Source organism: Anomaloglossus baeobatrachus, chromosome 3 (assembly GCF_048569485.1).
Source record: "Anomaloglossus baeobatrachus isolate aAnoBae1 chromosome 3, aAnoBae1.hap1, whole genome shotgun sequence".
NCBI lineage: Eukaryota > Metazoa > Chordata > Amphibia > Anura > Aromobatidae > Anomaloglossus > Anomaloglossus baeobatrachus.
Window position 1 is genome coordinate 685076776 of NC_134355.1, and position 25798 is coordinate 685102573.

Sequence of the window (25798 nt, forward strand, 5' to 3'; positions counted from 1 at the left end):
CTATGAGAAGAATTGTTAAAAAGACCAGGAGCATTAGATACTGGAAAGGCACATCCTCGTGTGTGGAGTCCGCCATCTCTCCTGTGCTATGAGGATCCTGATAACACAGCGAGGCTTTATTGAAGATGAAATAACTAATTTTTTACATGTATTCAAATACTGTAATATTTACTTGGAAAATTCAAACTAAATCACAGACTCCAATCCACAAAAGGTCTAGAAAGGCAGAACAGATCACATAACATATAAAGCTTATATTACAGCAATCACAACAGAAAATGTCACAGAAAAAAGATATGTTAACACATTCTGTCACTTTTGCAGAATATAGAACTAATAAGGGGGCTTTACACAGTAGCGATATCGCTAGCAATTTGTAGCGATAGTGAGCGTGTAAGTACCCGCCCCCGTCGTGCATTCGATTGTTTGTGATCGCTGCCGTAGCGAACATTATCGCTACGGCAGCGTCACACGCACTTACCTAGTCGGCAGCATCGCTGTGACTGCCGAACAATCCCTCCTTCAAGGGGGAGGGACGTTCGGCATCACAGTGACGTCACCGCAACGTCACTAAGCGGCCGGCCAATCAAAGCAGAGGGGCGGAGATGAGCAGGATGTAACATCCCGCCCACCTCCTTCCTTCCGCATTGTGGCCAGCGGCAGGTAAGGAGAGGTTCCTCGCTCCTGCGGTGTCACACATAGAGATGTGTGCTGCCGCATGAGCGATGAACCACCTGGATAAACAACCCTTACCGATTTTTGAGTTTGGGACGACTTCCCCATGGTGAACGATTTTCACCATTTTTGAGGTCGCTTAAGGTTGCTGGTAAGTATTACACGCTGCGATATCGTTAATGACGCTTGATGTGCGTCACTAACAACGTGACCCCGACGATAAAACATTAACGATATCGTAGCGTGTAAAGCCCCCTTTAGTCTAAGTTCATTCTTATAAAGTGCACTCTCCCTTAGCAATGTGTCGGGGTTTACATGGAAATCCCTGAAAATCTGATGGAAGCCCTGACAATGGAGCCATTCACTATTATAAGGCCGAACAAGCCACTTGGGAGACTGTCTGGTCTCCGTGGCAGGCAACATTTTGGAACATGTTTGAAAAAGACCATAGTTTTTGGGGATTTTCTTGGAAACCCCGATGCATTGCTCAGCAGTGAGAATTGTGTGTGTGACCTCAGCCTCATCTTGATACTGCGTTATATTCTGTAAAGTTTTAATCATGAAAATTAAAAACATACCAATAATATGACATCATATGAAATTCAAATTCCTTGTTCTCACCAACAAAGCTCTCCACAGTGCTTCACCCACCTACATCTCCACCCCCATCTCTATCACCCTACTGTCCTCTCCACAGTGCTTCAACCACCTATATCTCCACCATCATCTCTGACTATCAGCCTACCTGTCCTCTCCACAGTGAGGCACACCCTACATCTCCTCCCTCATCTGTCTATCACCTACCCATCCTCTCTACAGTACAGCACCTTCAACATCTCCACTCTCATCTCTGTCTATCAACTACCCATCCCCTCCACAGTGCTGCACCCCTTACATCTCCTTTCCTTATCTCTGTCTGTCACCCTACCCATCCTCTCCACAGTGCGGCACCCCCTGCATCTCTTCCCTCATCACTGTCTATCACCTACTCGCCCTCTCCACAGTGCATCACCCCCCACATCTCCACCCTCCTCTCTATCACCCTACCCGTTCGCTACACTCTGCAAACTATGTTCGACTAATATTCACACTAATCCAAACCTTCCACTCCCAGATCCAAGACTTCTCCCGAGCTGCACCAATCCTTTGGAATGCTCTACCCCAAGAAGAAGCTAGGATGAATCATAACTTACTCAGCTTCAGATGCTCCCTAAAAACACATCTTTTTAGGTTGGCCTATCTCACTCCCTAGCCTAATTAAATTGACATTGTCCCTCCACAACCTCTCAGAACATAACTCCACATCAAACAATCCACTGCACCCAAATGCATCTCAAAGTTTTGGCTGACTAGTTAAGACAGACTTTACCTATCCCCTATTTCTTTGAGAATGCTGGATTGTCATTGTAAATAAACACTTGTACCTTTGAAAGAGTCACCGGAGGCCCTGCTGAGGCTAAGGGTTGTAGTCGTGTCTCCTCCGGATAGCTCATTTCAGGAAATAGGGATAATGTCTTTGGGGGTGGTAGTGGAATGCTTACTTTCACCGCTGTCTCCACATTCACACCTAACAACCGAAAGACTGACTCCAGATTGTTTTTAATTCTCTTAACTTTATTCCCCTTGCTCTTGTCTTCAGCTCTGAGACAGGGGACTTTTCATTCTTCCGACATAACAGTTTCCTCACTACTTTTGTTACTCCGGCTGCCATCCCAGTTCACCGGCCTTTTGGTACCTTGGCTTTTCCCACTACAGGGTTCTCCATCCTGACTCTGCTGTGGCCCACTTCTTCAGGGTCCTCCAGCTTAAGATCCACAGTGGCCATCCTTAGAACTTAGCCCCACAATTTCTGTCTGTGTCTTGTCCTGTCAGCAACGGTTGTAGTCGGGATGCCCCTTCAATCCCCAGGATCCGTGGAACAATTTATTAGTCAGCCTCCTTCCTTCTACTCCTCTCTTCACTACTCAGTCACCTTCACTTGCTCAGCTCCCTCTCTGCCCTGTCCCCTCCCCTATCCCTCCACTAAAACCCTCCCTTCCCCCTTCTGCAAAACAACTGTGGGGACCCTGTGCATTCTAGTGGTGTGCCACTCTAACTACAACCCAACCTACCCTCCTATCTGGCTCCTGTCACCCCCTTACACCTTGCCCCCCCATTGTAGATTGTAAGCTCTCACGAGCAGAGTTGTCTTTCATTCTCTAATTATTGTATTTTCTATAGCTGTTACTGGTTTGTATATAAGCCTCCTGAATTGTAAAGCGCTATGGAATATGTTGGCGCTTTTGAAATAAAGATTTTTTATTATTATTATTATCATTATTATTATTATTATTACCATAGCAACAACAAAACAAACATTCGAAAATATCGATAAGAAAAAAAACCCAGCAGAATATACTGTCACATTAATATTAGCATTAATGAATACAGTAAAATCAATAAAATTAAAACTGGTGCTACAAAGTGAGAAAGCTTTAAAAATAATAAAAGTGTTATCACTAATCAAAACATTAAATGAAAGCATAAAGATCGCCATTCACATCAAATTAGCTTCTTTATTTGCTTTATTTATTCCATTTCCCAAAAAATACAATGTACAAAGGGACGCGTTTCGGTCAAAAAGTGCAAAACTTTCTCAAACCATGTACAAACAAAAAATGCTCTCACCATGTTTAAATAGCGTCAAAAGAAAAAACAATCAAGCGCATCTACAGCGGAATTAAATAACATTAATGACACCCCACTAGAGTTGAGCGCGGTTCGTGGTTCGTGGTTCTCCAGTTCTAGGCTCGAGTGATTTTGGGGCATGTTCTAGATCGAACTAGAACTCGAGCTTTTTGCAAAAGCTCGATAGTTCTAGAAACGTTCGAGAACGGTTCTAGCAGCAAAAAAACAGCTAAATCCTAGCTTGGTTTCTGCTGTAATAGTGTAAGTCACTCTGTGAATCACACTATTATGACATTTCAGTGTATAGTGTGCGGGAACAGCGCCTTCAGATCACTGCTGTTTCTATAATGGCGATCGCCATTTTTTTTTTTTTTCTCTTGTCTTCCTTCCCTAAGCGCGCGCGTCTTGTGGGGCGGGCCAGCATGTCAGCCAATCCCAGACACACACACAGCTAAGTGGACTTTTAGCCAGAGAAGCAACGGCATGTGTGATAGGATGTCCATGTCACATGTCCCTGCATTATAAAAACGGACATTTTCCTCCAGGACGCCATTATCTCTTCTGAGTCCTTGGTGTCAGACATCACTGGCGCAGCTCCGTCCTGAGTCCTATCGCTGATACAGCTGTATGCGCTCCATACACAGCGCTGGACAGCTTAGGGATAGCACTTTCTAGCAGTCCTTTTAAGGGCTCAAACCGGCAGGGTCAGAGCCACAGGTGACAGGTCCTGAAAACAGCGCCAGCGTCTGTGTAGCCCAGGTCAGGGATTTCCTCCCTGCATTTCCCTATTAGGAGGGAATAGAAAGGCAGGCTTCCATTCCTCTACCCAGAGCCCCAAAATCCTGGCACTGTACCCTCCTGTCCTCTGCACACTCCAACTCATGATAACTAAGCCATTATACTAGCAAACACTCAGTGTACCTAGTGGCATCCTATACGTGGCTATTGGACTTTGCTATAGTCCCACTAGTGCAAAGACATTTGCAGAGCGCGTCTGCCTGCATTGCACACTCCAACTCATAACTAAGCCATTATACTAGCAAACACTCAGTGTACCTAGTGGCATCCTATACGTGGCTATTGGACTTTGCTATAGTCACACTAGTGCAAAGACATTTGCAGAGCGCGTCTGCCTGCATTGCACACTCCAACTCATAACTAAGCCATTATACTAGCAAACACTCAGTGTACATAGTGGCATCCTATACGTGGCTATTGGATTTTGCTATAGTCACACTAGTGCAAAGACATTTGCAGAGCGCGTCTGCCTGCATTGCACACTCCAACTCATTGTAACTAAGCCATTATACTAGCAAACACTCAGTGTACCTAGTGGCATCCTAAACGTGGCTATTGGACTTTGCTATAGTCCCACTAGTGCAAAGACATTTGCAGCACCTCTACCTGCATTGCACACTCCAACTCATGATAACTAAGCCATTATACTAGCAAACACTCAGTGTACCTAGTGGCATCCTATACGTGGCTATTGGACTTTGCTGTAGTCCCACTAGTGCAAAGACATTTGCAGCACCTCTACCTGCATTGCACACTCCAACTCATGATAACTAAGCCATTATAATAGCAAACACTCAGTGTACCTAGTGGCATCCTATACATGGCTATTGGACTTTGCTATAGTCACACTAGTGCAAAGACATTTGCAGCACCTCTGCCTGCATTGCACACTCCAACTCATTATAACTAAGCCATTATACTAGCAAACACTCAGTGTACCTAGTGGCATCCTATACGTGGCTATTGGACTTTGCTATAGTCACACTAGTGCAAAGACATTTGCAGAGCGCGTCTGCCTGCATTGCACACTCCAACTCATAACTAAGCCATTATACTAGCAAACACTCAGTGTACCTAGTGGCATCCTATACGTGGGTATTGGACTTTGCTATAGTCACACTAGTGCAAAGACATTTGCAGCACGTCTGCCTGCATTGCACACTCCAACTCATTATAACTAAGCCATTATACTAGCAAACACTCAGTGTACCTAGTGGCATCCTATACGTGGCTATTGGACTTTGCTATAATCACACTAGTGCAAAGACATTTGCAGCACCTCTGCCTGCATTGCACACTCCAACTCATGATAGCTAAGCCATTATACTAGCAAACACTCAGTGTACCTAGTGGCATCCTATACGTGGCTATTGGACTTTGCTATAGTCACACTAGTGCAAAGACATTTGCAGAGCGCGTCTGCCTGCATTGCACACTCCAACTCATGATAACTAAGCCATTATACTAGCAAACACTCAGTGTACCTAGTGGCATCCTATACGTGGCTATTGGATTTTGCTATAGTCACACTAGTGCAAAGACATTTGCAGAGCGCGTCTGCCTGCATTGCACACTCCAACTCATGATAACTAAGCCATTATACTAGCAAACACTCAGTGTACCTAGTGGCATCCTATACGTGGCTATTGGACTTTGCTATAGTCACACTAGTGCAAAGACATTTGCAGCACCTCTGCCTGCATTGCACACTCCTACTCATTATAACTAAGCCATTATACTAGCAAACACTCAGTGTACCTAGTGGCATCCTATACGTGGCTATTGGACTTTGCTATAGTCACACTAGTGCAAAGACATTTGCAGAGCGCGTCTGCCTGCATTGCACACTCCAACTCATGATAACTAAGCCATTATACTAGCAAACACTCAGTGTACCTAGTGGCATCCTATACGTGGCTATTGGACTTTGCTATAGTCCCACTAGTGCAAAGACATTTGCAGCACCTCTGCCTGCATTGCACACTTCAACTCATTATAACTAAGCCATTATACTAGCAAACACTCAGTGTACCTAGTGGCATCCTATACGTGGCTATTGGACTTTGCTATAGTCACACTAGTGCAAAGACATTTGCAGCACCTCTACCTGCATTGCACACTTCAACTCATTATAACTAAGCCATTATACTAGCACACACTCAGTGTACCTAGTGGCATCCTATACGTGGCTATTGGACTTTGCTATAGTCACACTAGTGCAAAGACATTTGCAGAGCGCGTCTGCCTGCATTGCACACTCCAACTCATGATAACTAAGCCATTATACTAGCAAACACTCAGTGTACCTAGTGGCATCCTATACGTGGCTATTGGATTTTGCTATAGTCACACTAGTGCAAAGACATTTGCAGAGCGCGTCTGCCTGCATTGCACACTCCAACTCATGATAACTAAGCCATTATACTAGCAAACACTCAGTGTACCTAGTGGCATCCTATACGTGGCTATTGGACTTTGCTATAGTCACACTAGTGCAAAGACATTTGCAGAGCGCGTCTGCCTGCATTGCACAATCCAACTCATTATAACTAAGCCATTATACTAGCAAACACTCAGTGTACCTAGTGGCATCCTATACGTGGCTATTGGGCTTTGCTATAGTCACACTAGTGCAAAGACATTTGCACAGCGCGTCTGCCTGCATTGCACACTCCAACTCATTATAACTAATCCATTATACTAGCAAACACTCAGTGTACCTAGTGGCATCCTATACGTGGCTATTGGACTTTGCTATAGTCACACTAGTGCAAAGACATTTGCAGAGCGCGTCTGCCTGCATTGCACACTCCAACTCATGATAACTAAGCCATTATACTAGCAAACACTCAGTGTACCTAGTGGCATCCTATACGTGGCTATTGGACTTTGCTATAGTCACACTAGTGCAAAGACATTTGCAGCACGTCTACCTGCATTGCACACTCCAACTCATTATAACTAAGCCATTATACTAGCAAACACTCAGTGTACCTAGTGGCATCCTATACGTGGCTATTGGACTTTGCTATAGTCACACTAGTGCAAAGACATTTGCAGCACCTCTGCCTGCATTGCACACTCCAACTCATGATAACTAAGCCATTATACTAGCAAACACTCAGTGTACCTAGTGGCATCCTATACGTGGCTATTGGACTTTGCTATAGTCACACTAGTGCAAAGACATTTGCAGAGCGCGTCTGCCTGCATTGCACACTCCAACTCATGATAACTAAGCCATTATACTAGCAAACACTCAGTGTACCTAGTGGCATCCTATACGTGGCTATTGGATTTTGCTATAGTCACACTAGTGTAAAGACATTTGCAGAGCGCGTCTGCCTGCATTGCACACTCCAACTCATGATAACTAAGCCATTATACTAGCAAACACTCAGTGTACCTAGTGGCATCCTATACGTGGCTATTGGACTTTGCTATAGTCACACTAGTGCAATGACATTTGCAGAGCGCGTCTGCCTGCATTGCACACTCCAACTCATGATAACTAAGCCATTATACTAGCAAACACTCAGTGTACCTAGTGGCATCCTATACGTGGCTATTGGACTTTGCTATAGTCCCACTAGTGCAAAGACATTTGCAGCACCTCTACCTGCATTGCACACTCCAACTCATGATAACTAAGCCATTATACTAGCAAACACTCAGTGTACCTAGTGGCATCCTATACGTGGCTATTGGACTTTGCTATAGTCACACTAGTGCAAAGACATTTGCAGAGCGCATCTGCCTGCATTGCACACTCCAACTCATTATAACTAAGCCATTATACTAGCAAACACTCAGTGTACCTAGTGGCATCCTATACGTGGCTATTGGACTTTGCTATAGTCACACTAGTGCAAAGACATTTGCACAGCGCGTCTGCCTGCATTGCACACTCCAACTCATAACTAAGCCATTATACTACCAAACACTCAGTGTACCTAGTGGCATCCTATACGTGGCTATTGGACTTTGCTATAGTCACACTAGTGCAAAGACATTTGCAGCACCTCTGCCTGCATTGCACACTCCTACTCATTATAACTAAGCCATTATACTAGCAAACACTCAGTGTACCTAGTGGCATCCTATACGTGGCTATTGGACTTTGCTATAGTCACACTAGTGCAAAGACATTTGCAGAGCGCGTCTGCCTGCATTGCACACTCCAACTCATGATAACTAAGCCATTATACTAGCAAACACTCAGTGTACCTAGTGGCATCCTATACGTGGCTATTGGATTTTGCTATAGTCACACTAGTGCAAAGACATTTGCACAGCGCGTCTGCCTGCATTGCACACTCCAACTCATGATAACTAAGCCATTATACTAGCAAACACTCAGTGTACCTAGTGGCATCCTATACGTGGCTATTGGACTTTGCTATAGTCACACTAGTGCAAAGACATTTGCAGAGCGCGTCTGCCTGCATTGCACACTCCAACTCATGATAACTAAGCCATTATACTAGCAAACACTCAGTGTACCTAGTGGCATCCTATCTGTGGCTATTGGACTTTGCTATAGTCACACTAGTGCAAAGACATTTGCAGAGCGCGTCTGCCTGCATTGCACACTCCAACTCATGATAACTAAGCCATTATACTAGCAAACACTCAGTGTACCTAGTGGCATCCTATACGTGGCTATTGGACTTTGCTATAGTCCCACTAGTGCAAAGACATTTGCAGCACCTCTGCCTGCATTGCACACTCCAACTCATTATAACTAAGCCATTATACTAGCAAACACTCAGTGTACCTAGTGGCATCCTATACGTGGCTATTGGACTTTGCTATAGTCACACTAGTGCAAAGACATTTGCAGCACCTCTACCTGCATTGCACACTCCAACTCATTATAACTAAGCCATTATACTAGCAAACACTCAGTGTACCTAGTGGCATCCTATACGTGGCTATTGGACTTTGCTATAGTCACACTAGTACAAAGACATTTGCACAGCGCGTCTGCCTGCATTGCACACTCCAACTCATTATAACTAATCCATTATACTAGCAAACACTCAGTGTACCTAGTGGCATCCTATACGTGGCTATTGGACTTTGCTATAGTCACACTAGTGCAAAGACATTTGCAGAGCGCGTCTGCCTGCATTGCACACTCCAACTCATGATAACTAAGCCATTATACTAGCAAACACTCAGTGTACCTAGTGGCATCCTATACGTGGCTATTGGACTTTGCTATAGTCACACTAGTGCAAAGACATTTGCAGAGCGCGTCTGCCTGCATTGCACACTCCAACTCATTATAACTAAGCCATTATACTAGCAAACACTCAGTGTACCTAGTGGCATCCTATACGTGGCTATTGGACTTTGCTATAGTCACACTAGTGCAAAGACATTTGCAGAGCGCGTCTGCCTGCATTGCACACTCCAACTCATGATAACTAAGCCATTATACTAGCAAACACTCAGTGCACCTAGTGGCATCCTATACGTGGCTATTGGACTTTGCTATAGTCCCACTAGTGCAAAGACATTTGCAGCACCTCTACCTGCATTGCACACTCCAACTCATGATAACTAAGCCATTATACTAGCAAACACTCAGTGTACCTAGTGGCATCCTATACGTGGCTATTGGACTTTGCTATAGTCCCACTAGTGCAAAGACATTTGCAGCACCTCTACCTGCATTGCACACTCCAACTCATGATAACAAAGCCATTATACTAGCAAACACTCAGTGTACCTAGTGGCATCCTATACGTGGCTATTGGACTTTGCTATAGTCACACTAGTGCAAAGACATTTGCAGCACCTCTGCCTGCATTGCACACTCCAACTCATTATAACTAAGCCATTATACTAGCAAACACTCAGTGTACCTAGTGGCATCCTATACGTGGCTATTGGACTTTGCTATAGTCCCACTAGTGCAAAGACATTTGCAGCACCTCTACCTGCATTGCACACTCCAACTCATGATAACTAAGCCATTATACTAGCAAACACTCAGTGTACCTAGTGGCATCCTATACGTGGCTATTGGACTTTGCTATAGTCCCACTAGTGCAAAGACATTTGCAGCACCTCTACCTGCATTGCACACTCCAACTCATGATAACTAAGCCATTATACTAGCAAACACTCAGTGTACCTAGTGGCATCCTATACGTGGCTATTGGACTTTGCTATAGTCACACTAGTGCAAAGACATTTGCAGAGCGCGTCTGCCTGCATTGCACACTCCAACTCATGATAACTAAGCCATTATACTAGCAAACACTCAGTGTACCTAGTGGCATCCTATACGTGGCTATTGGACTTTGCTATAGTCACACTAGTGCAAAGACATTTGAAGAGCACCTCTACCTGCATTGCACACTCCAACTCATGATAACTAAGCCATTATACTAGCAAACACTCAGTGTACCTAGTGGCATCCTATACGTGGCTATTGGACTTTGCTATAGTCACACTAGTGCAAAGACATTTGCAGAGCGCGTCTGCCTGCATTGCACACTCCAACTCATTATAACTAAGCCATTATACTAGCAAACACTCAGTGTACCTAGTGGCATCCTATACGTGGCTATTGGACTTTGCTATAGTCACACTAGTGCAAAGACATTTGCAGCACGTCTACCTGCATTGCACACTCCAACTCATGATAACTAAGCCATTATACTAGCAAACACTCAGTGTACCTAGTGGCATCCTATACGTGGCTATTGGACTTTGCTATAGTCACACTAGTGCAAAGACATTTGCAGAGCGCGTCTGCCTGCATTGCACACTCCAACTCATGATAACTAAGCCATTATACTAGCAAACACTCAGTGTACCTAGTGGCATCCTATACGTGGCTATTGGACTTTGCTATAGTCCCACTAGTGCAAAGACATTTGCAGCACCTCTACCTGCATTGCACACTCCAACTCATGATAACTAAGCCATTATACTAGCAAACACTCAGTGTACCTAGTGGCATCCTATACGTGGCTATTGGACTTTGCTATAGTCCCACTAGTGCAAAGACATTTTCAGCACCTCTACCTGCATTGCACACTCCAACTCATGATAACTAAGCCATTATACTAGCAAACACTCAGTGTATCTAGTGGCATCCTATACGTGGCTATTGGACTTTGCTATAGTCACACTAGTGCAAAGACATTTGCACAGCGCGTCTGCCTGCATTGCACACTCCAACTCATTATAACTAAGCCATTATACTAGCAAACACTCAGTGTACCTAGTGGCATCCTATACGTGGCTATTGGACTTTGCTATAGTCACACTAGTGCAAAGACATTTGCACAGCGCGTCTGCCTGCATTGCACACTCCAACTCATTATAACTAAGCCATTATACTAGCAAACACTCAGTGTACCTAGTGGCATCCTATACGTGGCTATTGGACTTTGCTATAGTCACACTAGTGCAAAGATATTTGCAGAGCGCGTCTGCCTGCATTGCACACTCCAACTCATGATAACTAAGCCATTATACTAGCAAACACTCAGTGTACCTAGTGGCATCCTATACGTGGCTATTGGACTTTGCTATAGTCACACTAGTGCAAAGACATTTGCAGAGCGCGTCTGCCTGCATTGCACACTCCAACTCATTATAACTAAGCCATTATACTAGCAAACACTCAGTGTACCTAGTGGCATCCTATACGTGGCTATTGGACTTTGCTATAGTCACACTAGTGCAAAGACATTTGCACAGCGCGTCTGCCTGCATTGCACACTCCAACTCATTATAACTAAGCCATTATACTAGCAAACACTCAGTGTACCTAGTGGCATCCTATACGTGGCTATTGGACTTTGCTATAGTCACACTAGTGCAAAGACATTTGCAGCACGTCTGCCTGCATTGCACACTCCAACTCATGATAACTAAGCCATTATACTAGCAAACACTCAGTGTACCTAGTGGCATCCTATACGTGGCTATTGGACTTTGCTATAGTCACACTAGTGCAAAGACATTTGCAGAGCGCGTCTGCCTGCATTGCACACTCCTACTCATGATAACTAAGCCATTATACTAGCAAACACTCAGTGTACCTAGTGGCATCCTATACGTGGCTATTGGACTTTGCTATAGTCACACTAGTGCAAAGACATTTGCAGAGCGCGTCTGCCTGCATTGCACACTCCAACTCATGATAACTAAGCCATTATACTAGCAAACACTCAGTGTACCTAGTGGCATCCTATACGTGGCTATTGGACTTTGCTATAGTCACACTAGTGCAAAGACATTTGCACAGCGCGTCTGCCTGCATTGCACACTCCAACTCATTATAACTAAGCCATTATACTAGCAAACACTCAGTGTACCTAGTGGCATCCTATACGTGGCTATTGGACTTTGCTATAGTCACACTAGTGCAAAGACATTTGCACCACCTCTACCTGCATTGCACACTCCAACTCATGATAACTAAGCCATTATACTAGCAAACACTCAGTGTACCTAGTGGCATCCTATACGTGGCTATTGGACTTTGCTATAGTCACACTAGTGCAAAGACATTTGCAGAGCGCGTCTGCCTGCATTGCACACTCCAACTCATGATAACTAAGCCATTATACTAGCAAACACTCAGTGTACCTAGTGGCATCCTATACGTGGCTATTGGACTTTGCTATAGTCACACTAGTGCAAAGACATTTGCAGCACCTCTACCTGCATTGCACACTCCAACTCATTATAACTAAGCCATTATACTAGCAAACACTGCTGCCACTTTAAGGGCCGTAGTTGCATTGTCAGGGATAATTATTGTTGTTTATTCTGCTGTTAATAAAGCTAGACCACCGCTGCAATCTACACCACCTCTCAATTTTTAATACCACATTTTACGTGCGCAATCTTGTCGCAATCAACATGAGTGGCAAAATGACAGATGCTGGTGGAAAGGGGAAGAGGCGTGGTGGAAAAGGAACAAATGGGTTTGTCCGTGGGGAAGGTGGCAAAGCTCCATTATCATCTGTTGAAGATAGACCATCTACCAGCAAAGGTAAGATGTCTACTACTTACCGTGGACAATCCGATGTGCTCCCTTTTTTACGGACACGAACAACAGGAACAAAAGGTAGATGATGGCCAAAAAAGGAAAATGCTTGAATGGATCTCAAGTGGTCCAACAAGTGCCCTCTCAGCCACTTCAAGTACCGCATCCAACAAACACCAGTCCTCTAAGTTGTCATCCCAATCAAACTTGCTTTCTCCCAGCTCTGAAGTCTCCATCAGCCCTGCACAGTATGGTGGAACTGAGATGGCTGAGTCTGCAGAGCTGTTCAGTCACACTATAGCCTGGGAATCAGAGGTCTGCTCCCAAGCTACAGTGAGTACAGAACAGGAAATGGTCTGCAGTGATGCCCAGAACCTTTGTGACTCTGATTCAGGCCGTGAGGACCAAGTTTCTGAGCATAATGTTGACCCTTTGTGACAAACTGTAACACCTGTGGTTATAGACAAAGAGGAACATACTGATGAAGATGAGACGCAGATACCCGATTGGGATGACAACTTAAATATTCGGTCAGGGCAAGAAGAAACTCGGTCTGAGGGGGAGGGGAGTGCAAACACAACAATTGATGATGAAGTTCTAGATCCCACCTACTGTCAACCCACAGTCAGACACTCGAGGAGGTCAACAGAGGCGGTGGAGGAGGATGCAACCGACGACGAAGTTACCTTGCGCCTTCCTGGACAGAGTCGGAGCACTGGTAGCATGTCTACAACTGCATCCTCAGCCACCACTCTGCCTATGAGCATTATTCGGGGTGGATCAACAGGTCGCATGGCCTCTAAGCCTTGCCTAGCCTGTCCTTTTTTGACATAGAAAAAGATCGCCCAAATTATGTGATCTGTAAACTTTGTCATGATTCTCTTAGTAGAGGTCAAAACCTCAGCAGTTTGACAACTTCTTCCATGAATCGTCACATGAATAAATATCATAGGTCCCGGTGGGAAGCTCACTGTGCTGCAATGCGGCCTAGCGGAGCGAACCATCCACCGCCTGCCCCTTCCAGTGCATCCGCGCGCTCTTCATCTTCTAGGACTGTGGGGACAGCTGTCACACCTGTTTTTCCACGCACAACTTCCACCACTGTAACCGCAACAGGCAGTTTGCTTGGTAGGTCGTCAGTTGGTTTGGAAGGGGAAACAAGTGAATGTGTACAGCTCTCTCAGACATCGATAGCACCAACGTTGGATGAAGGCAACATCATGTCTCCGCCTGCACTTTCCTCACAAACCTGCATTTTTCCAGGGACACCCTACTCAACACCGTCTACACACAGCAGCCAGATCTCTGTCCCTCAGATGTGGTCAAATAAAAGGCCACTTCCTCCGACCCATGACAAAGCTAAGAGGTTGACTCTATCCCTCTGTAAGCTGTTGGCTACCGAAATGCTGCCTTTCCGCCTAGTGGACACACAGGATTTTAGAGACCTTATGTCTGTCGCTGTGCCCCAGTACCAGATGCCTAGTCGCCACTACTTCTCTAAGAAAGGTGTGCCCGCGCTACACCAGCATGTCGCACACAACATCACCGCTTCCTTGAGAAACTCTGTGTGTGAACGGGTGCATTTCACCACCGATACTTGGACCAGTAAGCATGGACAGGGACGTTACATGTCGCTGACTGGGCACTGGGTAACTATGGTGATAGATGGTGAAGGGTCTGCTGCACAAGTCTTGCCGTCCCCAACACTTGTGTGTCAATCCTCTGTCTGTCCAAGTTCCGCCACTGCTTCTGCATCCTCCACCTCATCTGGGTCCTCCACCTCCGCCCCAAGCCTGCCTGGTCAGGCCACCAGCGTTCTCACTGCGCAGAAGGAATCACGCACCCCTCATTACTATGCTGGCAGCAGAGCGCAACGGCATCAGGCGGTCTTTAGCTTGACATGTCTTGGGAATAAGAGTCACACAGCTGAGGAGTTGTGGTCAGCTCTGCGGTCCGAGTTTAATAAATGGTTGTCTCCACTCAACCTGCAGCCTGGTAAGGCCGTGTGCAACAATGCTGCAAACCTGGGTGCGGCCCTTCGCCTGGGCAAGGTGACACACGTACCTTGTATGGCTCACGTGTTGAACCTTGTCGTCCAGCAATTTTTAACACACTATCCCGGCCTAGATGGCCTTCTGAACAGGGCACGAAAACTGTCTGCTCACTTCCGCCGTTCAAGCGCCGCAGCTGAGCGACTTGCATCGCTCCAGAAGTCTTTCGGCCTGCCGGTTCATCGCCTGAAATGCGATGTGGCGACACGCTGGAATTCAACTCTCCACATGTTACAGCGACTGTGGCAGCACCGCAGAGCCCTGGTGCAATACGTCATGACGTATAGCCTGGGCCAACGAGATGCAGAGGTGGGGCAGATCACCCTGATAGAGTGGTCTCAGATCAAGGACCTATGCACCCTTCTGCACAGTTTCGACATGGCGACGAATATGTTTAGCGCTGACAATGCCATTATCAGCATGACGATTCCAGTCATTTACATGCTGGAGCACACGCTAAACACTATTCGGAGTCAGGGGGTGGGACAACATGAAGGGGAGGAACTACAGGAGGATTCATATGCGCAAGAGACAACAACATCACCAAGGTCCAGACGTTCATCATCACCAACGCAGCAGGCATGGGACCATGGGGGACAGGGATCAACAAGGGCGCATAGTAGCAGGCGAAATGTTGAGGAAGGTGCAGGAGAACATGAAGAAATGGAGGACGAACTGTCCATGGACATGGAAGACTCAGCGGATGAGGGAGACCTTGGTCAAATTTCAGTTGAAAGAGGTTGGGGGGAGATGTCAGAGGAAGAAAGAACGGGTAGCACCTCTATGCCACAAACACAGCATGGACTTGGTCCGCATGGCTGCGCAAGACACATGAGTGCCTTTTTGTTGCACTACCTCCAACATGACAGTCGTATTGTCAAAATTAGAAGTGATGATGACTACTGGATTGCCACACTATTAGATCCCCGGTACAAGTCCAAATTTTGTGACATAATTCCAGCCATAGAAAGGGACGCACGTATGCAGGAGTATCAGCAGAAGCTGTTACTCGATCTTAGCTCGGCTTTTCCACCAAACAACCGTGCAGGTGCAGGGAGTGAATCTCCCAGTTGTAACTTGACAAACATGTGACGGTCTCGTCATCTTCAACAGTCTACCCGTACCAGTAGGACCGTATCTGGTGCTGGTAACAGCAATTTTATGGAATCTTTTCATAATTTTTTTAGACCCTCTTTTGCAAGGCCACCAGAGACAACAAGTCTGACACATAGTCAACGGCTGGAGAGGATGATACAGGAGTATCTCCAAATGAACATCGATGCCATGACTTTGCAAATGGAGCCTTGCTCCTTTTGGGCTTCAAATCTAGAAAAATGGCCAGAGCTCTCCAGTTACGCCTTGGAGATTTTGTCGTGTCCAGCTGCCAGCGTTGTCTCTGAACGTGTCTTCAGTGCTGCTGGGTGTGTGCTGACAGATAAGCGCACGCGTCTGTCCAGTGACAATGTGGACAGACTGACGTTCATCAAAATGAACAAGTCATGGATCCAGAAGGAATTTACTACCCCTGTGTCATCCTGGGGAGAGTAAATGCTTGTGGATTTGGAATGTGCTTGATGCAAATCAAAACATCCTGTTTGCAACTAGGGCACAAGTGCTGCCACTGATGGGGTGTCTGTGTGGCCCAATTTTTGTAAAAAAGGGAGACTCCGCTTGGAGTCACCTTGCGGTGTTTTACATGACTTTAGAAGGGCGTGCCATTCCTATATCTGTGTGTCCTCCTCTTTTTCCTTGTCCAGCTGTTTTGTTTTCGCATGAGTATATGTCCTTGTCACTTTCCCATGTGTTTGTGTTGTGTTGTGAGTTGTTTGTCACCTTTTGGACACCTTTGAGGGTGTTTTCTATGTGTTTTTATGTGTTTGTGATTGCCTGCCATTGTTTCCTATGCAGTTCGAGTTCGGTTCGTCGAACGTTCGTCGAACCGAACTCGAACGGGACCTCCGTTCGGCGAACCGACCTCGAGCCGAACCGGGACCGGTTCGCTCATCTCTACACCCCACATCCAAACATTAACCCCTTATTTTACTATAAGTGACTCAAACCTAAGCTTAGCATAGATGTATAAAAAAAATGTTAAGATAAGTAGATTTTGTGTGCAGAAAAAAATTAACAATAAGAAAATAATATATATAAATATATATTGTAAATAAATATATTTATCTATCTATATATATAATTGCCTTATTCTGTCTGTCTGTCTATCTGTCTGTCTTGCTCCAAAATTATGTCGTTACAGTGACAACCGTCGCATTGGCCGCTCGCCTCGCCTCCGCCCCCCCCCCCCGCATGGATTGGCTGCTTGGCCAGGCTCCGTCCCCCCGCACGCATTCCCCGAACCCACACAGAGCCCCGACTCCCAGGTGAGTGCTGCACCCCCGGGTGCCCACACCGGCAAGACAAAGTGGAGAAAAGCCGGATGTGTGAAACCACTAGCTTACCCCAGCTCCCAGCACATGTGTGCCGGAGCTGGCATAGGCTGGTAACTATGGTACACATCGGGTAACTATAGAAACCGCTTTCTTTAGTTACCCGATGTGTAACATGGTTACTAGCTTACCCCTGCTCCTGGCACACGTCAGCACTGTCGCTTTGAATAGTTACTTACCTTTTCTCCACTTTGTTGGATCCGGCGCACTCCCATGCACTGTTTACGCTACATTGGCCGCGCGACAAGCGCCGATCACATGTTGTCATGTGACCGGAGCATGTGACCAGGAAGTTGCGGAGCGGCCACTGTACTGTGCACAGTGGATTGCTGCTTTCAGACGTCCGTGTTTAATCAGGTACCAGTCACACGCATGGTTATGGTCATACGTGTGATATCAGTGTTTGCATGCGTGTGACAGGTACCGGAGAAAACACGGGTCTGTGAAATAAAAATATTTTTCATATATACCTGCTTTCTCCGGCTCTGCTGCCTCCCGCTCCTGACCGCCTATCAACACACACACACACACACACACACACACACACACACACACACACAAACACTGAGCACATATAAACACATAGCAGACAGACATGGATACACCGAGCGCATACACACATAGCGCACATGCATGTATACACACATAGCGCACATGCATGTATACACACACACACACACACACACACTGAGCACACACACATAGCAGACAGACAGACACACACACACACATAGACAAACATGGATACACCGAGCGCATACACACATAGCACACATGCATGTATACACACTCTGAGCACATATACACAATAGCAGACACACATGGATACACAGAGCGCATACACACATAGCGCACATGCATGTGTACACACACACACACACACACACTGCTGTATACTCACCCAGCGACGCGGTCCTTGGCACTGAAGTCCCCCGCGCTGTTCCTGCTTCCAGCTCCTCAGGGCACTGAATATTCAGTGAGTATAATGAGCGTCGATAAGGAGCGGGAGGCAGCAGAGCCAGACACAGCATCGCTGGAGAGAAGTAAAGTTAGAAAATATTTTTATTAAAAAGACCCATATTTTCTCCGATATGTTTTACACTGATGTTACATGGATCACATCAGTGTGCGATCCGTGTGACATACATGCTGCCGGAGATGCCTGCGTGTGTGCATGCGGGGTCATGAAAAGTCTCACGGTCCGTGTTCAAACACGGACGTGTGAGGCACATCATAGAATACCATGGGTACGTGTGACATCCGTGTTAAAACGGATGTCACACGTACCTAAAACACGGACGTCTAAAACCAGCCTACGGCAGCGCGCCGGATCCGACAAAGTGGAGAAAAGCCGGATGTGTGAAACCACTAGCTTACCCCTGCTCCCAGCACACGTGTGCTGGAGGCGGCGTAGGCTGGTAACCATGGTACACATCGGGTAACAATAGAAACCGCTTTGCTTAGTTACCCAATGGGTAACATGGTTACTAGCTTACCCCGGTTCTTGGCACACGTTTACCGAGCCGGCGTACGCTGTTAACCAGCGTACACATCGGGTAGCTATGGAAACTGCTTTGCATAGTTACCCGATGTGTACCATGGTTACTAGCTTACCCCGACTCCCTGCCCATTCAGATCGTTGGTCTCCCACTGTCAAACATGCCGATGCGTGCTGCACAGCAAGAAACCAACAAGCAAAAAATGAACCATCATTATTCAACACTTACTTATTATATTATTATTCAATATGCTAACCTACATACACATTCTAGACTACCCAATACGTTAGAATCGGGCCACCCTCTAGTATATATATGTATCTATATATATGTATATATGTAAAAACAAAAGAAAGGCTATCCACATGAACAGACTTTTTTTAAAAATAGTCGTAGTCCGAACTAAAACAAACACCTTTTTATTATCATTATATGTATATATATATATATATATATATATATATATATATATATATTTATATTATATAGAGTCACGTTAAAAATCTGATTTCCACAGATTAAAAAGAAAATACCCCATTATCTTGATATATTGAATCTATAATGGGAGAAGGGAGAAAAACTCCAATTTTTTTCAAATTATATTACAAAATATTTAACATATAACTTACGATAAATGTAAGGGGTACTTTGCACACCATGACATCACAGGTGCAATGTCAGTGGGGTCAAATCGAAAGTGACGCACATCCGGCGTCACTGTTGATATCGTAGTGTGTAAATCCTTTTTACTACGATTAACGAGCGCAAAAGCGTCGAAATGGTATGATTGGTGTAGCGTCAGTCATTTCCATAATTTCGGAAGGACCGATGTTACGATGTTGTTCCTCGTTCCTGCGGCAGCATACATCGCTGTTTATGAAGCCGCAGGAGCGAGGAACATCTCCTACCTGCGTCCCAGCTGCAATGCGGAAGGAATGTTCGCTAAGGATAATGTTCGCTACGGCAGCTATGACAAGATATCGCTGCTGCGACGGGGGCAGGGACTATCGCGCTCGGCATCGCAGCATCGGCTTGTGATGTCATAGTGTGCAAAGTACCCCTTATACATTAAATGATTCCCACAATTTTCCATAATCTTTATAAAAATGTCATGTAATGATGTCTAGCCGATTTCAGTTTCTAGGTATTCTTACAAAAAACCTGAAATATCAAAGTCATGGTTTAACCCCATCGGTTCCAGTGTCTGCAAACTGTCAATCCAAAAAGCTTCTTAACACTTTAGTATCTTTATGCAATTCCTCCCTTCGAGGCTGTTTGACATGGTCAAGGATTTGAAACCTTAACTGTGATATATTTTATTTACACTTCTCAAAGTGTGCCGGTATGGGGAGTAAGATTTTTTTGAAGAATTGTATACTTGTGTTTAGACAATCTTTCTTTCATTTTTAAAGTGGTTTCACCCACATACACTAGCCTGCATGGGCACTTTAACCTCTTCATGACACATGATCTACTGGGTACATTATGAGTCATATCAGGTTAATCCCTGCCGGCTGCCACGGGCAGCCGGCAGCGATTGCTTCACATGTCAGCTGATTTGAACACCACTAAAGGCTGGTATACCAGTAGGACAGTACCTGCGAGCAAGACAAAATTGTAAAAATAATGAGGCTTTTGGCAGAGAGTGTCAGACTCTTTAAATTCTTTATCAAGACATTACCCTAAAAAAATACTCTATAGGGCATTCAACCATGCTAAAAGTATGAATAGAGATGCATTACTCACTGGTACCAGTGGGAAAAAAAGAGACAAGACAAACTAGACTGATCGGCATCTACGATGAGCATACTACAGATATCCATAGGATTTTGAAAAAATAGTGGCCGATATTAAAAGCCAAACCAGAAATTGGACCAATTATAGGTAAATACCCCAGTATTACATATAGGAGGGAAATAAATTTAAAGGAACAACTCACACGTAGCCATTTTGTTTCTAATGGAAATGAAAAAGAAAAAAATGATAATTGGTCCAACAGAAAATGTGGAAGTAACCCATGTGGGTCCTATATATTTCGTCATTACGTGGTAAGATCTTAAGAATTTATGAATCCCATAGATGGGGTTACCCATGTGATTGTAAAAACATTAAAATTAATACATCTAGTTATCAAATAGTTTATAGTAGGACATATAAGTTCACAGTTCTGTTTATGTTGGAGGGCATAGTTTATTAATTAAGTTTTTATAAGGAATAAGTATTAAAATATCCATATTGAATATATATATGCTGAGCATGGAAGGATATATATAAATCCTTCCAGAAGCTTCTGGTAGCTTCTAGAAGCTTATGTCATATGGAGCTATATTCAACTAAACACCCTATATGGACTGAGCAGCTGGTATATAATACACGATGGAGGGGGTTACTGGCTCGCTCCTCCACATTGTCTGCTATCAGAAGACTCCTGTGCAAGATGAAGACACGTTGTCCGGCCTAAGAGATGACATCCCTTGCTTTGCCATTCAGGACCCAAAGAAAGATGGGGAAGACTTCCCATTGATCATTATGGACTAAATGAACTCTTTGCGTAAGCTATCAAAGTATATTATTTTTCCTTTCTGTAACTGAACCCTGGCAACCATTTTTAAATAGATAAAATACATTTATTTTTACATTTTTGAGGTCTTTTCATTCATGCGCCTTTACGTATTTGAAGAAAAATATATTTAAGAGTATATTTTTTAACATTTGGTGAGCCACCCATTCGTCATTTTTTTTTGCATTTTTTGTTGTTCCTTCACTTTGCATAAGGGGGGTCAAGTATCTCCTGCAAAGGATCAGGAATCGACAATTTATAAAAAATCACGCAGAACCTAGGAAATACGTATAAGTCAAGTTGCATGAAAGTTTTTTTTTGAATGAACTTTAAAGTTTTTACAAAGCCACAGAAGTTAACTTTTGATGCATTTTTGAGCAAGAAAGATAAAGTCAGTCCATAAGAAGTATTGGACCTGCTGAGTAAGGTGAATCAAGTCTTACAGGATCATCCATCAGATCATCTGATCATTTCAGGTAAGAAAATGGATTTTATCTCTTCTTATGTTAAGCAAAGTAAACTTCAGTTCACTTATTCAGATATTTCTAATGTAGAGGAGCTTTGGTTACGCTTTTATGAGGAGTGTGAACTTGAGAATTCACGTATAGAATGTGCAAGGTCTTTTAATAGAGAGAAACAGAAAATCAGAAATGTCTGTCATTTAGTCTATGATTTTCACAAGTTAATCGTAGAAAAGTGTAAAAATGGTGGAAATAGACAACCTGAATTGTCAGGAGAGTCAGTGACAGAGAAATCCAAAGACTGCTTAGAACCTGGAATGTCAGTCAGTGATATTGTGAATTCTGACTGTAATGTTGGCTGTAATTTTGCAAATCAGAATTTTGATAATGGCGGCAGACATGTGCTACGTAATCAAGGTCATTTTCAGCATACTGGGAAAGAAGCAGGAAATGACGTAGAGAAGCCAGAAGGGGGAGGAGCCAGAGTGGGAGACGTGCAGAAAGGACACGTGGAGAGAGAAAATGGCGACGATCAGTTTCTAAAAATAGAACAGACTAAGTTAGGGATTACACTTAGAAAAAATTTATTGGACATATGCAAATTAATTCCCGCATATAATCCTAAAATACATGTTTGCAGAAATTCAGAGATATTTGAAAGTTCCATCGAGAAGTTAAATTTAACCAATAGTGAGACGAATCAGTTATTCCATATATGGATACCTCAGCATTTCTTTAGACAATTGGCTTTAAAAAAGTCTTCTGACAATGAGACATTTGATTGTTCAAATGATAACGATATCATAAGGCTGAAAAATCTCATCTTCTGTACAAGGAATGAATCTGATCCAAACTATGAGATGTTGAAGGAATTACAAATTGAACAGAATGAGAGTACGTTCTCATTTATGTCCGTTTTTGAACGTTTGTATAGGGCGGTTATTCCAAATGTCGGATTGGATGGAATGATACGTTTATTCATCAAGAAATTTAATTTCCTTGACAATGCCGCCTGTGCAGTGGCATTAAATAAAAAGTCCCTATTCGAATGTACGACATTTATCGATTTTGTTAGAAATCGCCAAAGTCAATCAAAACAGAAATTAATTAATTCTGAAAAACCAACACAAAAAAGGGAGAGTTTCCGTGAAAAACCAACAGTGTCTCCCAGATCCAGATATTTTTGTGACAGGGTGTATGAAATTCGCAGGAAGATGCATACGTGTTACAAATCATACAATCCACCCCAATTTTTGTCATCTAAAAGTCTTTTTCCACAGGAAAAACCCTTGTCACCAGTGACGGGATCGGTCACTGGGATTGAAAATCCCAGACAAATGATGAGTAAAAGCTTTGAAAGACAGAAACAGGTGTTTTGTGGAGATCCTCTCCCTGGGTTAGGATTTGATAGCCCGCGACAGCTGGGTGGTCTTTCAGAGAGAGACATTCTCTCTCATATAAGAGAAAGCCTTGAATTACATAAGTTCCGAGATTCCTATAAGTTCAAAGGGAATCTAATAAATCGAATCTTTGAAGAAAAAATTAGGTATGGTCTTCAGTTAAATAAAGTGGATTTCTGGGTAAATTAATTTTATTGTTTGATAAATATGTTTATTCATATACAGTGAATCAATACATATATATATATATATACACACATATATATATATATATATATATATATATATATATATATATATATATATATATATATATATTAAAGGTAGTGATAGTAAATTAAGGTCATATTTTCATTTAGTAAAATGATAGTTTAATGTTATAATAAATAATTTGATCTCTGTATATGAATAATAACATTTAAAATAAAACAATAAGAGAAAGTAACAGATTTCAAGTGTTTCATTTTTATCATAAATATGATAATAATTTTATTCTTTTATTTCCCTCAGAATTTATCAGTAAAGCAGATTGATGAAGTATTAACTTTTTATTTATACATTTGTTCTTGTCCTCAATCAGGTAACATATAAAGCACGATTAATTAATAATTATTATTTTCTCAGGTACCAATTGCCAGAGTATTATTGCTTTAACGTTTCTTTTATGAATATATATATCTTCTATAGAGTTATTAGAAATGTAATCTGAGCTTTGGAGTAGTAAAACTGCTTGCTGTTTTGGAATGGTGTTCTTTGCACGTATCAGAGCATGTGACTTGGTACTAAAGCTAATAAATGTTTGTTCCATGGTCATATGTACAGTAGGTAATACATTGGAATTTGTTTTTTTCGAGAAGTACTTCAAATTAGTAACATAATCTTTGAAATGCGCATAGAATAATTGGGAAAACAGGGATTTGTGTCCGTCAATGTTTTTATGTGAAAGTATATGTTAACGAACCATGACAGTCTTGTGTGCATAGATGTGTCTATGAATGATTGATTGTTTGAGCAGCTGCTAAAGTCAAAGTACTTGGATCCAGAGAGGGAAAAAAAAAAAAAAGGGAATTTTTGTTTTAACTTCGAGGTTATAATATATGTATGAATACTATTAGATAATAAGTTATAGTACATAAGTATAAATGAAGGAATTTATACCGGATATATATATCTTATTCTTAGACATTTCTTTAGTATAGAGATATTAGGATTTTTTATTAAGGGTTTATTCTGAAGAGTTACATTCTAGAATAAGGTTATAACATTTTGATTTTCTTATATCTTTTGTGTTAGTCACTTCTTTTATTAGTACATAGATTGAAAATCATTTTTCTTTTCAAATATGGAAGTGATATTTATAATATGGTCTTGAAGATATGCAACACAAATTATAATTTAATTTAATCTAAACATATTAATTTTTATAATATCATATTTCATGATATTGAAAGGGGGAGGTTTGGTCTCAATCACACACATTTATATTTGATAAATATATGTGTTTACAGGATACTTTAATAATTAATATTTCAAGTACAAAGGAAGAATTGGGAATAAAAAAAAAATATATTTGAAGTATATCATAATGCATTTATATACTAAGAGAAGTGTATTATTTGTAAGGTTACATGACTTAATTATTTTTATAGGTTACTGATAGGTATGGAAATCCTATAAGATACTGGTAACATTAAGGTTATGTATTTTTAAAGACATAGGTGTTATATACATAGAAGGCCTTATTTTTATTTCAATTTTTATTTTTATTCCAATTTTCATTTTTTCTTTTATTCCTATTTTTTATATTAATTATTATTTAATATTCACATTTTTAATCAAAATCTTAAATTCTACAATTTTTATTTTTTCTTCAGATTTTAAAAAAAAATCTCAATTGAGAAAACACTTCAATATTTAGTTCAGTAATATCTAATATAAGAATATTACTTTATTAAATATGAATCATATTAAAAGGGAAAAGTTCCATTTTTTTTTTGGAAGAAAAGATACTTCCTTCATCAATATATACAATTGTTTATTTCCTGGTAATACATTATTTTTATATTAGTATGTTAACACAATAAGGAGGAAATATTACTTATAGTTACACATTTCCTTATAGTAGGTTATTTAATAAATAATAGACAAATCAAATAAATTAAATTAGAGTAATAAAGATGGAAGATCGAGGTACATCTAGGTTTACCTTCCTATATTTACA